Source organism: Marmota monax, unplaced genomic scaffold (assembly GCF_021218885.2).
Source record: "Marmota monax isolate L192 unplaced genomic scaffold, Marmota_monax_Labrador192_F-V1.1 WCK01_AAM20220418_F8-fsc00163, whole genome shotgun sequence".
Classification (NCBI taxonomy): Eukaryota; Metazoa; Chordata; class Mammalia; order Rodentia; family Sciuridae; genus Marmota; species Marmota monax.
Genome location: NW_026693660.1, coordinates 3,276,253 through 3,289,315, shown reverse-complemented (window position 1 = coordinate 3,289,315; position 13,063 = coordinate 3,276,253). Strand labels below are relative to the sequence as shown.

General features: G+C 44.7%; 1 protein-coding gene across 34 annotated transcripts in view; it reads right to left on the bottom strand.

Moving 5' to 3' along the window:
• Cacna1c (calcium voltage-gated channel subunit alpha1 C) overlaps positions 1–13,063 on the bottom strand; it is a 699,954-nt gene that overhangs the window by 566,038 nt on the left and 120,853 nt on the right. The window lies entirely within an intron of this gene.

Here is a 13,063-nt window from a genome sequence, read left to right as displayed (position 1 = left end):
TCCAAGTCATTTTCCCACCCACCATGATGATTCCCCAACGAGACCTGAGGCCCTAGGAGTATCTCCAGATCACCCACAACAAGTGGCATAACCATCCAAGAATCCCAGCAGTGGGGAACCTCCATCTCTGGCACAAGGGTTTTGAATCCCGAGTAGCACTGTGAAGGTAGGGCAGACAGCATTGTGTCCCTGATAGCTCTTGTTAGCACGAAATCACCACCCAATGCAAAGAGACCAATTTTCAAATTATAAAGCTGATTCAAAGCTTTGTCTCCTGGCTGCCAGCTGAAAAAATGCCACCATTTAAGTCTGCTCTGGCTCCTGCCTTCGTAGGCTATTTCCACTGATGCTCTCATCCCCAAACGAGCCCAACGGGCGACTTAGTAGATCAGGTCACATATACACAGGTAGGTGCCACACAGCAGTGATCTTTTTTCCAAACATTAGAAAATGACTCCCGCCTGTCATTGGCTTGACACCCCTAAAAAGACAGCAGCAGCTCCCCCCTCCTGCATACAGGTGCTGCTGCTTCTCAGAGAGACCAGGACAAGGACAAGACCCCCAAAAGAACTGGTCAGGATCATGCCATTCTGCTCTCCAGGGGTCTGCCTGAGGAGTCCAAATCAGGAGTACACCTGCTTTCCACAGGTGTAGAAAACAGAAAGGTGGAAGGTGTCTGCTGATAGAACAATTGACTTTGTGTGTGTGTGTGTCTTTAATCCATCTCAGTCCAGCCACGTGATGCAGGGCCATATGCTAAAAAATGCTCCACATCTATCTGCTATGGTGTCATGATAAAAATGAAGGTTGCTGTAGTTTGGATCTTAAGTGTCCCTCAAAGTGTCCCACGCGGTAAAGGCTTGGTCCCCAGGCCACAGCACTGGTGGAATCTTTGGAAGGTGGAACCTGGTGGGAGGAATTTAGGTTATTGGGTGCATGACCTTGGAGGGAAAATTGGAACTCCGCCCACTTCCTGTATCTGTCTTTCACCTCCCAGCCACCATGAAGTGAACCCTTTACAGAGCCACATCCTCCAGTCCTGATGTTCTGCCTCACCACAGGCCCAAGGCAATGCAGCCAACTGACCATGGACTGAAACCTTTGAAATTGGGAATCAAAATAAACCTTTACTCCTTATAAATTGATTGTTTCAGGTATTTTATTACAGTGAAAGAAAGGAGACCAACACACAGTGGACTATAGATAAATGTTAGAAAAAACACTGTTAGAATCTGTCCATCTATGCCCTAAAAAACAGAGTTATTCTCAAGCATCAGACTCTTTCACTTACATCTTGGATGTGGAAGTGGCAGAGAAGAACTGAGGAAAGAGTCATGAGTAATGATTTCCATCTCATGTGCCACCACCCTAGTCCAGGCCACCATCCATTTCTTGCCCAGAATGCTGCAGTAGCCCCCTAGCATTTCTCTCATTCCTGGGTTTGCCCATCCCTAATCTGATCTCCATGCAGCAGCCAAAGTGACCTTTTAGAAACATGAATCATAAATGAGGCCCTGTCATTCCCCTAGTTAAGTCCCTTCAAAATCCAAACTCTGTGCCATGACTTATGATGAAGCCAGTGTAAACTGGCCCAGGCCCACTTCTCTGAGTTTACGCATTCCTCTCTAGGCCTGGTCTTATGCACTCCCAACATACTGGTCTCATTTCATGCTTCAGATATGCACAGCTCTTGTCTACCACAGTGCCTTTGCATGTTCTAAGAATGTTCTTCCTTCTGCTCTTCGCTTGTTGATTTCTTCTCACTCTTCAAGTTTGAGCATAAATGATTCCTCCTTAAACTCTCAATCCAAATAAGCAGAACTCAAATACAAGTTTCCAGTATTCTCCCCACCTCCCTTCCTTCATGCCACCCAAGCCCTCTTGGCACCATATAAAGAACACCAGTTAGACACAGGGGTAGAAAACAGAATGGAGCTTCTGGCCTGCTTTGACAGCAGGGCCTCCTGCTCTTGCCTTAGTGCCTTCTGCTATGCACAAAGGAAGGGCATTCCTAATGAAGCACCTTTGTACCCAAGATTAACTTACAGGGAGCCAGAAGAGCAGTTCACACCTAGGAAGGAGAGAACTGCAAATGAATTTCCTCCTAAAGTCCTGGCCATTTATCCATCCCTGAAGTGTAAAAATGTGCTCTCTCTCAGGCCAGCGTGTCACTCAAGATGTTTGTGAAAGTCCATCTGGCTCTTGCTCTCTGTCATCTCAACATTGTGGCAAGAGGCCTACATACCCTTTATGAGCAGAACAGCCAACCTGAAAGAAAAACTATATTTCTCTAGCCATTAGTGGTCCAATGATCACAAAGCAGAAGGCCGTTAATCTTCCCTATCTATTGCATTATGAAGACAGCTGGCAGCCAGGTGCAGTGATGCACACCTGTAATCCCAGAGGCTCAGGAGGCTGAGGCAGGAGGATTGTGAATTCAAAGCCAGCCTCAGCTAAAGCAAAGCACTAAGCAACTCAGACCCTGTCTCTAAAGAAAATACAAAATACGTGGCTCAGTGGCTGAGTGCCCCTTAGTTCAATCTCGGGTCCCCACTCGCCCCAAAAAGAAAGAGAAAGGAAGGAAGGAAGGAAGGAAGGAAGGAAGGAAGGAAGGAAGGAAGGAAGGAAGGAAGGAAGGAAGGAAGAGATAGCTGGCAAACGTGAACAGGAAGGATACTGTCCCTTGGTCTTAGAAGATAATTCAAGGCTCTGTCCTTCTCAAGGTGAGTGGTACTATCAGAAGGATCCAGTATGCCTTAGAAAGAGCCACCATGTGACAGGTGGGTGACCAGTGGGTTGGCTAGCTCAACAGTTCCTCCAACTTCTTTCTACTATGCCTTCCTAGATTGCCAGAGAGCTAAAAACAATTCCAAATCTCTCTTATAATTAAAATTCCTGATGCAACTTTGGGATTGGCCAACCAAGAACTGAGTAAGTCAGGTGGGGAGGACATCTATTTAGCTAGTATAGAGCTGACGGGGGCCTTGCAGTGGCTTCCTGGACCACGGACAAGGTGGTGTGCTCTTGGAGCCAACTCCTGGCACTGGGGCTTCACACTTCCCAGCTTCCTAACAGTACCACAGTCGCAGATCCCTTGGCCTGCTCTGCGATGCTGCTCTGGGAGTCACTCCTGCAGGCCCAGCCCGGAGCTGGTTTCTCTCCCAACCCTTCCAATTTTATAAGTCCTTAAATTCCTGTATTAATATCTGTCCTCCTGAGTGTCTGTTATAGATCTGAACTTTGGCTGAGCACACCAGTCTATAGCAATATACTACCCAATACAACTTACAGTAATGGAATGTTCTATCATTCTGGGCTATCCATTTGCCTTCCTCTAAATAGACACCTGCTGTGGACAGTATGATTGCTGAGTCCTTGAGTACCTACAACAAATGAGGAAATACAATTTAAATTTCATTTAATTTCAATTAATTTACATCTAAGTAGCCATATTTGGCTGGAGGCTACATATTGGACTACACAGGTCTGTATTAAAAGGAAGGCACAATGGGAAAAATACGATAAAGAATAATTGTAAATAGTAGGAAAAAGCAAAGAATAAGCACTTGATTCTAAACTGTGGGGAAAAAAAAACTTTTTAAAAATGCAATCAAGAACTGATCCAGATGTTGATGGGTGGGTAGATTTTTTTGATCATGAAATAACCACCCTATGCAAAAAGACATATTTTCAAAGCATAAGAGATTCTAAGCTACACAAAAAATAGAGAAGTCATAGCCTTTTTCAGTACCTAACTTTTTTTTTGTTCCCCTGTGTTGAGAATCAAACCCAGGGCATTGCACATGGTAGGCAAGTTCTCTACCACTGAGCTACACCCCGAGTCCAGTATCTCACATTTTTGACAAATAAATGAGGAAGTAATTTTTCCCATTGGGCAGATGGAAAACCTAACAATGCCCCCCACACTAAGTAAGGAAGAGCCCCATGACATCCCAGCTTAGATGGAAACCCTCTCGCCAGAGTGAGGACTCAAGGGGTATTCTGAAGGTGCCAAGCATATGTTATCTTCTGATCCCTTTTTCCTCTGACCTGAGCTACTTCCCACTGTTTGAGCAGATTCCTACTCTCTCTGTCTTCCTCTTCTCTCACTCTGCTACAAACACAGTCATAAGAAATGGGGATGCTCAGAACAGTCCCCATGACCACAGTAGTCAAACCTGCTCCACAACAAAGAGACAGTGAGGGACCAAGGACATCTGTGGCTATCTCCCTGACTCAATCGATCAGATGCTGCCTAAAATAAAACTGTCTCATTTTTACTCTACATACCACCTGCATCTGATGACCAGGGCAAAGTAGAAGGGAAGGCAGAGAACCTGGAGCATTTCAGAGGCTCAAGTCAGCAGGAAAAGTGGTAAAGCTACTGGCATTCATACCTTCTGACTGATGCAGCAAACAAAACCTCTTCTCTGCCTTTTACTAGTAAAAACAAGGTTAAAAAAAAAAGAATCCTAATAGAAAGTCTCACTGGAGGCAAACCATATGCATATGACCAAAAGGCCAATATTACCTTGCCCAGAGGACCCTAATCATAATGCCACTTCCCCCTTGGTACTCAAGAACTCTCATACTGACATCAGAGACCATAAGGAAAAAAACTAACTGATAGATGTATACAGCTGAACCACAATCTTCAACCAAAGAGGACAAATTGCAGTAATCATAATACTTCTTCCACTCATTTCCAAGCATGGAGAGGAGGGAGATCTTGAGATTCTTGACCTCTTGTTATTTGCATTGAAGCTCCTCACCTCCAAAGGTGAAAGCACACCTAAATTATAGGCCCTAGCGGAGGATTAATTCGAGTGTATTCATAATCAGCATTTTTGGCTTTTTTAAGTGCAACAGCAGAACACACTTTGTAGTAAAACAATAGATCTGCGCAGAAGTTTACAGGGATGCTACTATTTGAGTATTTTCAGTTCGTATGTTTGCCATTTGCTAAGTTTGTCTATTACTATGTTAAATGAATATTTCTCATCCCCCAATAGAAGGGAAGCCCCAAGAAACAGAAATCCTGGTCTATTTTGTTCAATTCTGTATTCCCCAGAGCCCAGATCAGCCAGGAGTGTGATATGTGTGTGATAAAAACCTGGTGAACAAATGAGTGAGTCTCTTGAAATGTAATTGTTCTAAGATTTTTTTTCCTATATTAACTGCTTAAACGTCTGTCTCTATGTTGTGGGGGTCAGTTGCTCTGGCCCATTTTACTGCAGTCTTAGAGTGTGTGCAGTACCTCTGAATGTTCTGCCTTGCAGCCCCAGGGCCACTCAACAGGATGCATCATGGTCCCTGCAACAGAGGTGTGGTCCTACTCCTGATCTGGGGTTCAGAGCTCACAGATCTCTCAGAACCAGTCACCCTGGGATGGCAGGGAGCTTTTCTGTTCTGTGCTATGAGCATGACTGAGCTGTGCCTGCAGCTCCTCCAGCCCTGCTGAAACGGGGAGGCTGAGCCCCGAGCTACCGTTTTCTCTCACCTGGACAGAGGCAAGCATGAGCTGATACACCCTGTCAAGGAAGCAGTTAGCAGTCAGTAGTCAGAGTCATTCAGAAATGGCTACAGTCTCCTATCCTTCTCAGGACCAATCCAAGACCCAGGCAAAGTCATGCATCTGGGCATTCACTGAAGTGTGAATTATGCTAATGCCAAACTGGAAATGACTTAAAAGTCCATTGTGGGGGCCTGGTGAGACAAATGAGATCCAGGCAATGCATATCCATACGATGGAATTTTAGGAAGCCATAAAAATAACATTCTGAAAAATATTATGAGAAAAATTGTTCACATCATAATATTAAGCACAGAAATGGGGTCTGAAATGGTATACAATGAACCATGCTTTTTACAAAAGATTTTTTTTCTAAAAAGAAAGACTAGAAGGAAACATGAAAATATTACTAGTGTTATTTTTAGGTTGGGCTACGGTTTGGATAAGTAACACCCACAGGTCCTCTGTTGAAGGCTTTTCCCCAACCTGTAGTGCTATTGGGAGATGATGGAACTTTTTTTTTTTAAATTTTTTATTGTTGGCTATTCAAAACATTACATAGTTCTTGATATATCATATTTCACAATTTGATTCAAGTGGGTTATGAGCTGAGATGATGGAACTTTTAAGAGGTGGGGCCCAGATGCAGAAAGTTTGGTCACTGGAGACACACCCTTTAAGGTGATATTGGAACTCTGGTCCCTCTTCCTCTCTTTGCTTCCTGGCCACCATGAGATGAGCAGCCTCTTCTGCCACACTCTCTCTCTCCAGGATGGACTATGTCGCCACAGGTCCAAAGCAATGGGGCCAAGTAACCATGGATCAAAATCTCTGAAACTGTGAACTCAAATGAGCCTTTCCTCTTTGTAAGTTTCTCAGTTCAGGCATTTTGTAACTGCGGTGAAAAGCTGACTAACACAGGGAGTGAGTGACAGTTATTTGCAGAAAGGCAGAACTTAGGGCAGGAACTGGAAACCAGGCAGATCGGATCCAAAGTCCAGCTCTGACAGTCACTGGCTGTGTGAGTTTAAAAGTCACACAACCTCCCTGTTCCTGAGCTCCTCTTTTGTGAAATGGAAATAGTGATCGCACCTGTCTCAGAGCGTCATGGTGCCAAGCCAATGATATTCAACTCTCAGAAAAATGCCTGAGGATAAAAGCCTCCTGAGTATTAGCTGTATTTATTATTCTAGTTTCCAAATTCTATACATTAAGCGATTCTTTGCTTAGAAAGGGAGGAATGCTCTGGTTTTTGTTATTTATACCTCTAATATTACTGTGGCCACACCAGGGCCAGCCTCATGACCTGCTGCTGAGTCCCACTCTGCAAAGTCTGCCTACAGCTGCAGGGAAAGAAGCGAGGAGTGAGTGGCACACAAACTCCACACACATCCTGACAGCCTTCTGCCAACTGCACCTGAGCTCTGACAGAGGGTGATTGGCAGCCCTAGGTTTCCAGCCACGTACTCTGTAAACAGAAGTATCCAAGTTTAAGGAAAAGTAAAATGGGTGATTCAAAATGGGTGAAAACAAGCCAGATATTTCTTTTTTCTTCTCATCCTGGTTTTAAAAAGTTCCTTCTCCTATCAACACGCCTCCATGAAGGACAAACAGGAATATGCACCTTCCCTGAAACACCAGGACTCCAAATCAGGAGACCTGGGGCCCAAACCCAGGTCTGAGAGAAGCCATTCATCTAACCATACACCCTTGGAAGTTAATCAGAACTGGACATCAGAAAGGGTGAGTTGCTTTCTCCAAGCAACACAGCCACACAATCTGAAGATGCAGGCCCCTGATTCTGTAACCACCCTTCACACTACTAGCAACACTGCCAACTACGCAGTGATGGACCCTTCTCCAGGCCTCAATTTACTCCTCTGTAGGATAGAAACAATAATACATTCCTCACAGGACAATCATAAAGACCAAATGAATTTGTGTCTGTGGAAATACTACCCAAAGGTATAGTATTATTTACTATGAATCATTCCAGAGGTACCCACACATAGGGCCTCGGGGCACCAGGGAAGAGCACAATAAAGTGAAATAAAACATGAAAGCTGTTTAAAAAAAAAAAAAAAGCCTCTTTCCCTAAAGCACATGCTCCAGGTTAAACAACCACCTTTTTAAAATTGCTATATTGCACCGTTCGTTTGTGAAAAATTTCATTCTTAGTTCGTGAAAAAAATAAATCTACCCAGAGAATTCAGAAAACAGAGAGTGCTGGAGATCCTGGAAAACTCGGCTCCACTTCCCAAGGATCCTCTGTAGCAAAGGACTTGAACATTCTTCCACCGCGGGGAGGGCCATCAGCCCGCACGTGTGTGCACACTAAAAACATAACACAGGCAAATACACCCATGAAGTCCAATCCACCCTCCTCCTGGGTGTCTCTAATTCTCATTAAGGTGAGGAAAAAAAAAAAAAAAACAGCATACGCTTATTCCTAAACACTCACAGGCCATTTAATAGCTATGCTTTGTGCAAAGTATAATGCTTCTTTCATTTAGAAAAGTCAAAGCTATTTATCTCATTAATCCCCACAAAACCTCTGCCAGACAGCAGGCAGACAAAAAGATGGAAGGCAACAAAAATATCTGCAAGCCTCCCCTGCTGCTGCTTGGTATAGAGATGAGGCTATCTTGACACTTTCCCAAATTTGGTGGGAAAAGAACAAGTCCAGAAGTTGAGATCCGAATTCCAATCCCAACTCCATCACCTCCATCCCTTTTCTTTTTTTTTTTTAAAGATAGAGTGAGAGAGGGAGGGAGGGAGGGAGAGAGAGAGAGAATTTTTAATATTTATTTTTTAGTTTTCGGCGGACACAACATCTTTGTTTTGTATGTGGTGCTGAGGATCGAACCCGGGCCGCACGCATGCCAGGCGAGCGCGCTACCGCTTGAGCCACATCCCCAGCCCCTCCATCCCTTTTCTTCTCGGCTCTCTTTCCTCTTCTTTAGAATGAGGCAGTTCTACCAGACAAGAGAAGAGGTCCTCCCAGCTCATATTCTCAGGTTCCAGAACTCTCTGGTCCCAGCATCTCACTGCTTCCCACTGACTCCTCGGTGCCTGGAGCTCACGCCCATTGACCTCCAAGGGGAGAGCCCCAGAAAGTGCAGTTCAACATCCCCTCCTTATGCTCGTGGGTGGGGCTCTCTCCAGGAGAGAAGAGGCCTGAGAGTACTCAGCTGTCCCAAGTGGCCGCCTCCACTGTGCTTGTACTCTTGGGCCAAGTGCAACCAAAGGGGCCTCTCAGGTAGGAAGGACGGCACAGGAAAACACCCCTGGGGCCTGCATTTGTCTTCTAATTGACCATCTCAGGGTTTGCCCCAGGACTCATGGGGGCTCACCATGGTCCTCAAAGCCAAAAGGGCTCTTCATACCCATTAGGGTTTCTATTAACATCAGAAAATAACAGGTGTTGGTGAGGATGGAGAGAAATCGGAACCTCACGCACTGCTGGCTGGGAAAATAGGATAGACGTTTCCCAAAAAAACTAAACACTGAATTATTACGATCCGGCGATTTCACTTGTGGATATATACCCAAAAGAATTAAAGGCAAGGGCTCCAACAGATGTATATATGCTATTGTTCATAAACAGCATTATTCACAATAGTCAAAAGATACAAATCAACTAAGCATTCGTCAATGAACAAATGGTGTTATGGTTTAGATATTAGCTGTCCCCCAAAAGCTCATGTGTGAATTTTCAGAGGTGAAATGACTGAATTATGAGAGTCCTAACCTAATCAGTACATCAATCCACTGATGTGGATTAGCTGTGTGGGAAAACCGAAGGCAGGCAAGATGTGGCTAGAGAAGAGAAGTCACTGGGGGCATGCCTTTGGGGTTCATATTTGTCCCTGGTAAGCAAAGCTCTCTCTGCTTCCTTGTAGCTACTTTTCTCCACTAGATCCTTCCACCATGATGTTCTACCTCACCTTGGGCCCAAAGGTAAGGCGTTGGCCCCGTCTATAAATTGAGACCTCTGAAATTGTGAGCCAAATAAACTTTTACTCCTCTAATCATTCTTGTCAGGTCTTTTGGTCAATAAAAAGGCTGACTAAAACAAATGGATGAACAAAATGTGGCATAAACATACAAGGGAATATTATTCAGCCTCAAAAAGGAAAGAAATTCTGACACACGTACAACACAGATGGAACTTGAACACATTACACTAAGTGAAACCAGATATAACAGACAAATATAGTATTATTTCACTTATGAGGTGCCTGGAATAGTCACAGAGACCAAAAGCAGAATAGAGATTGCCAGGGCCTGACGGGAGAGGAAATGGGGAATCAATGGGTACAGAATTCTGGTTTGGAATAAATGAAAATGTTCTGGAGACGAATAATGATAATGAATATATGAAAGGGTAAATTACTTAATGTCACAAAATTGCACAATTAAAAATGGTAAAAATGGCAAGTTTTATGTTCCATATATTTCACCATAACAAAAAATTATATCCTTTTTTTCAAAAAGTCAAAGAGGGCTCAGTGTTGGACTCAGAACCCTTAGAAGAATATCCTAAGAGGAAGGAGATGTGGGAAGGGAGGCTGTTCTTCTCAGGAGCAGGAAACTAGGGGGTAAAGTCTTGGAATGTGAGCTACTCAGGCTGACCTTCAGGAAGGGGATGACAGGAGTGAATTCAGGCCTCTGAGGAGGGGAGGCAGTGGCAAGACAGGGCCCTGCCCCACACGAGCTCTTCTCCAGAGCCTTCCGCACGTGACAGTACCAGAGAAGGAGGCAAAGAATTTTGGTCATAAATTGTTTTCAAATATCAAATAAATCACACGCGCATGCACAAACATGCCTTCACAATAGGGTAAAACCAGACTCGTGTCCAAATGCATCTAGTGTTCTCAAGTGCCATGAAATATCAGGCATCAGACCCTTGGCTGGGAGAGACAGACAGTGGGAAGCCAGGTCAGCCCTGCACCTTTCCAAAGTGCCCAAAAGCCCTGCTCCAGGCACCTGGAGCTCCTGCAGGGCAGACCCTAACATATTCATCTCTGCAGCTCTGGCACCAGCCTGGAGCTGGCCCCTATTGGGTACAAAAAGAAGGGTTTTGCCGAGGCATGCTGATTTCAACTCAGCATCCTATGTTAAGTGAGGAAACAAACAACCGTATTCCCATTGCTGGAGATAAAACCTAGACAAAGAAGCACAGGGCCCTAGCCAGTGAGCCCAGGCTGGGGCCACCTTATCAGCTGCCCCCACCCCACTTCAATTTCTCTGGCAATCCTTGCTCTTTCCCCAGATCCTCGTGTGTTCAGAATCTCCAGAGCTCACCTCCTCCACAATGACATGTTTCCTATCCTTCTTGTGCCCTGAGCTGCCCTTTCGCTTCTTTCTGCTCAGGTTTTTCTGACACTTTCTAGATTCAGCCTATCTGTCCCTCTTGGCCCCTCTACTCCAACATCTCTTCCCCTTGGAGGACCGAGGAAACATCTGTTGGGGTCATCCTTGGCTGGGGCAGAGGAGCAGAGGGATGGACACCATTGAGGTCAAGGGTACTTGGAAATCTAGTTTAGGCCAAGTCCAGGCATTTCACTGCTGCCTGGACTCTTTCTCAGCCTCAACCACTTAGAAAGCCTGAGCCAAAAGGGAGCAAGAGGGGACACATGAGGAAGTCCATCTTCAAGAGCCCAAAAGGAGAAGGCAGAGGTCAATAGCATTGCCATTTTTCATCTTGCAATGCAGTTAGGATCCACAGTGCAGAAACCCGGGCTGTAAACATGCCGCGGGACTCTAGTATCTCTGTAACTCTGTCACCCTGTGTATGTTCCTCACTTCCGACTATGTTCCCATAGTAACAAGGAAGGTTATAACCTTTAGGACAAATTGGTCCTCGTTTTGGTCTAGGTCAACAGCAAAGAAAAAAGTAGGTGTATAGAGTGTGGGATCTAGAACTACTGAGTTTTTTTTTTAATTTTTTTTTAATTGTAGATGGACACAATACCTTTATTTTATTTATTTTTATGTGGTGCTGAGGATCACACCCAGTGCCTCTTACATGCTAGGCAAGCGCTTCACCACTGAGCCACAACTCCAGCCCCAAATACTGAGTTTTAGGGGACCAAACTACAAGGGAATTAATGAATAATAGCAGCCACCTATTTGCCAATCAATGAAAGGAATGAAAGAGTATCATACTAAGCGAAATAAGCCAATCCCAAAAATCCAAAGGCCAAATGTTCTCTCTGATACATGGATTCTAACACACAATAAGGCGGGAGGGTGGAGAATAAAAGTTCACTGGATTAGACAAAAGGGAATGAAGGGAAGGGAGGGGGAATGAGAATAAGAAAGACAGTAGAATTAATGAGAAATAACTTTCCTATGTTCATATATAAATATACCACCAGTGTAACTCCACATCATGTACAACCACAGAAATGGGCAGTTATACTCCATGTATGCTTGATATGTCAAAACACACTCTACTGTCATGTATAACGAAAAACAACACATAAAAAATAAAAAAACAGCAGCCACCTCTAAACAAAGAAAGTAGCCTAACCTAGTAGTTGAAAGCACAGTTCCTGTTCTGTACTACCACTTACTGGCCCTTCAGCCTGGGCACATTATTTGCAAGGGTTTTTAAAAAATTGTATAGCACTTAGCACAGTGCCGCCATCTACCCAGACCTCCATGAGCAGTCGTCATTAATTGGCATTGTTTTGTTATTGCTAAAGGGGGCTGAGTCCAGGGGCCTGCAGGAATGAAGGAGAGGTTTAAGTGAGGCCTGAGCACCTTTGAAAGGCCTTTGTAGGCATCCCAACATGAACTCTGTCCCGAGTGTTTGGCCCTCCATATTTCCACTGAAGCAGATAGTTCCTGCTATTTCCATTTCCTGGGCAGTACTCCCTCTTGAGTCAGTATATTGAGAAGGGATGGATGCCAGGGTCTCCTCCTCCCTCCCTAAGTAGCTGTGTGACCTGGACAAGTTCATCTCCCCTTCTGTGTTTGTAAGATGAGGAAGTTCACCAAATGATCTCCATGTCCTGCACACTTTTTTGGCATTCATAGATTCTGGAATTCACAAGTGGGTAGTGGTGGTGGAGGAGGAGGAGGAGGAAGGATTTATTGTTTGGAACATGCTGTCAAAAGAAATTGGCTTTCCAGATGGATCCTCAGGCCCCCTACTCACCCACCCCCATCCCTGAATTCCCACCTTTAATGCTGACAAATACTTAAACTTGCAAAATGTCTGCTGAGTCAGGCAGTCACTTCCTAGAGCCGTTTCCCGAGTATCATGGAGCATGATTCGTGGGCAGGATCTCCACAACTCCCTCAGAGTGGGACACGCAAGGCTTGTACTCCCACAGTGCCTAGCTTCTGAAGTATCCTCTGCGTTATTCAACTGTTCCCCACCCTCTCTAATGCACTTGGGATTCTGCAGTAGGATCTGTGGAAATCTCAACAGCCTGCTCAGTGACTTCCTTAAACAAAAAAGTTCCTTCTGCATTCTTCCTGCCTTTGGTTTCCCCAACCTGTGAAATGGTGCTAATAACAAGCTGTCTCCATCTATGA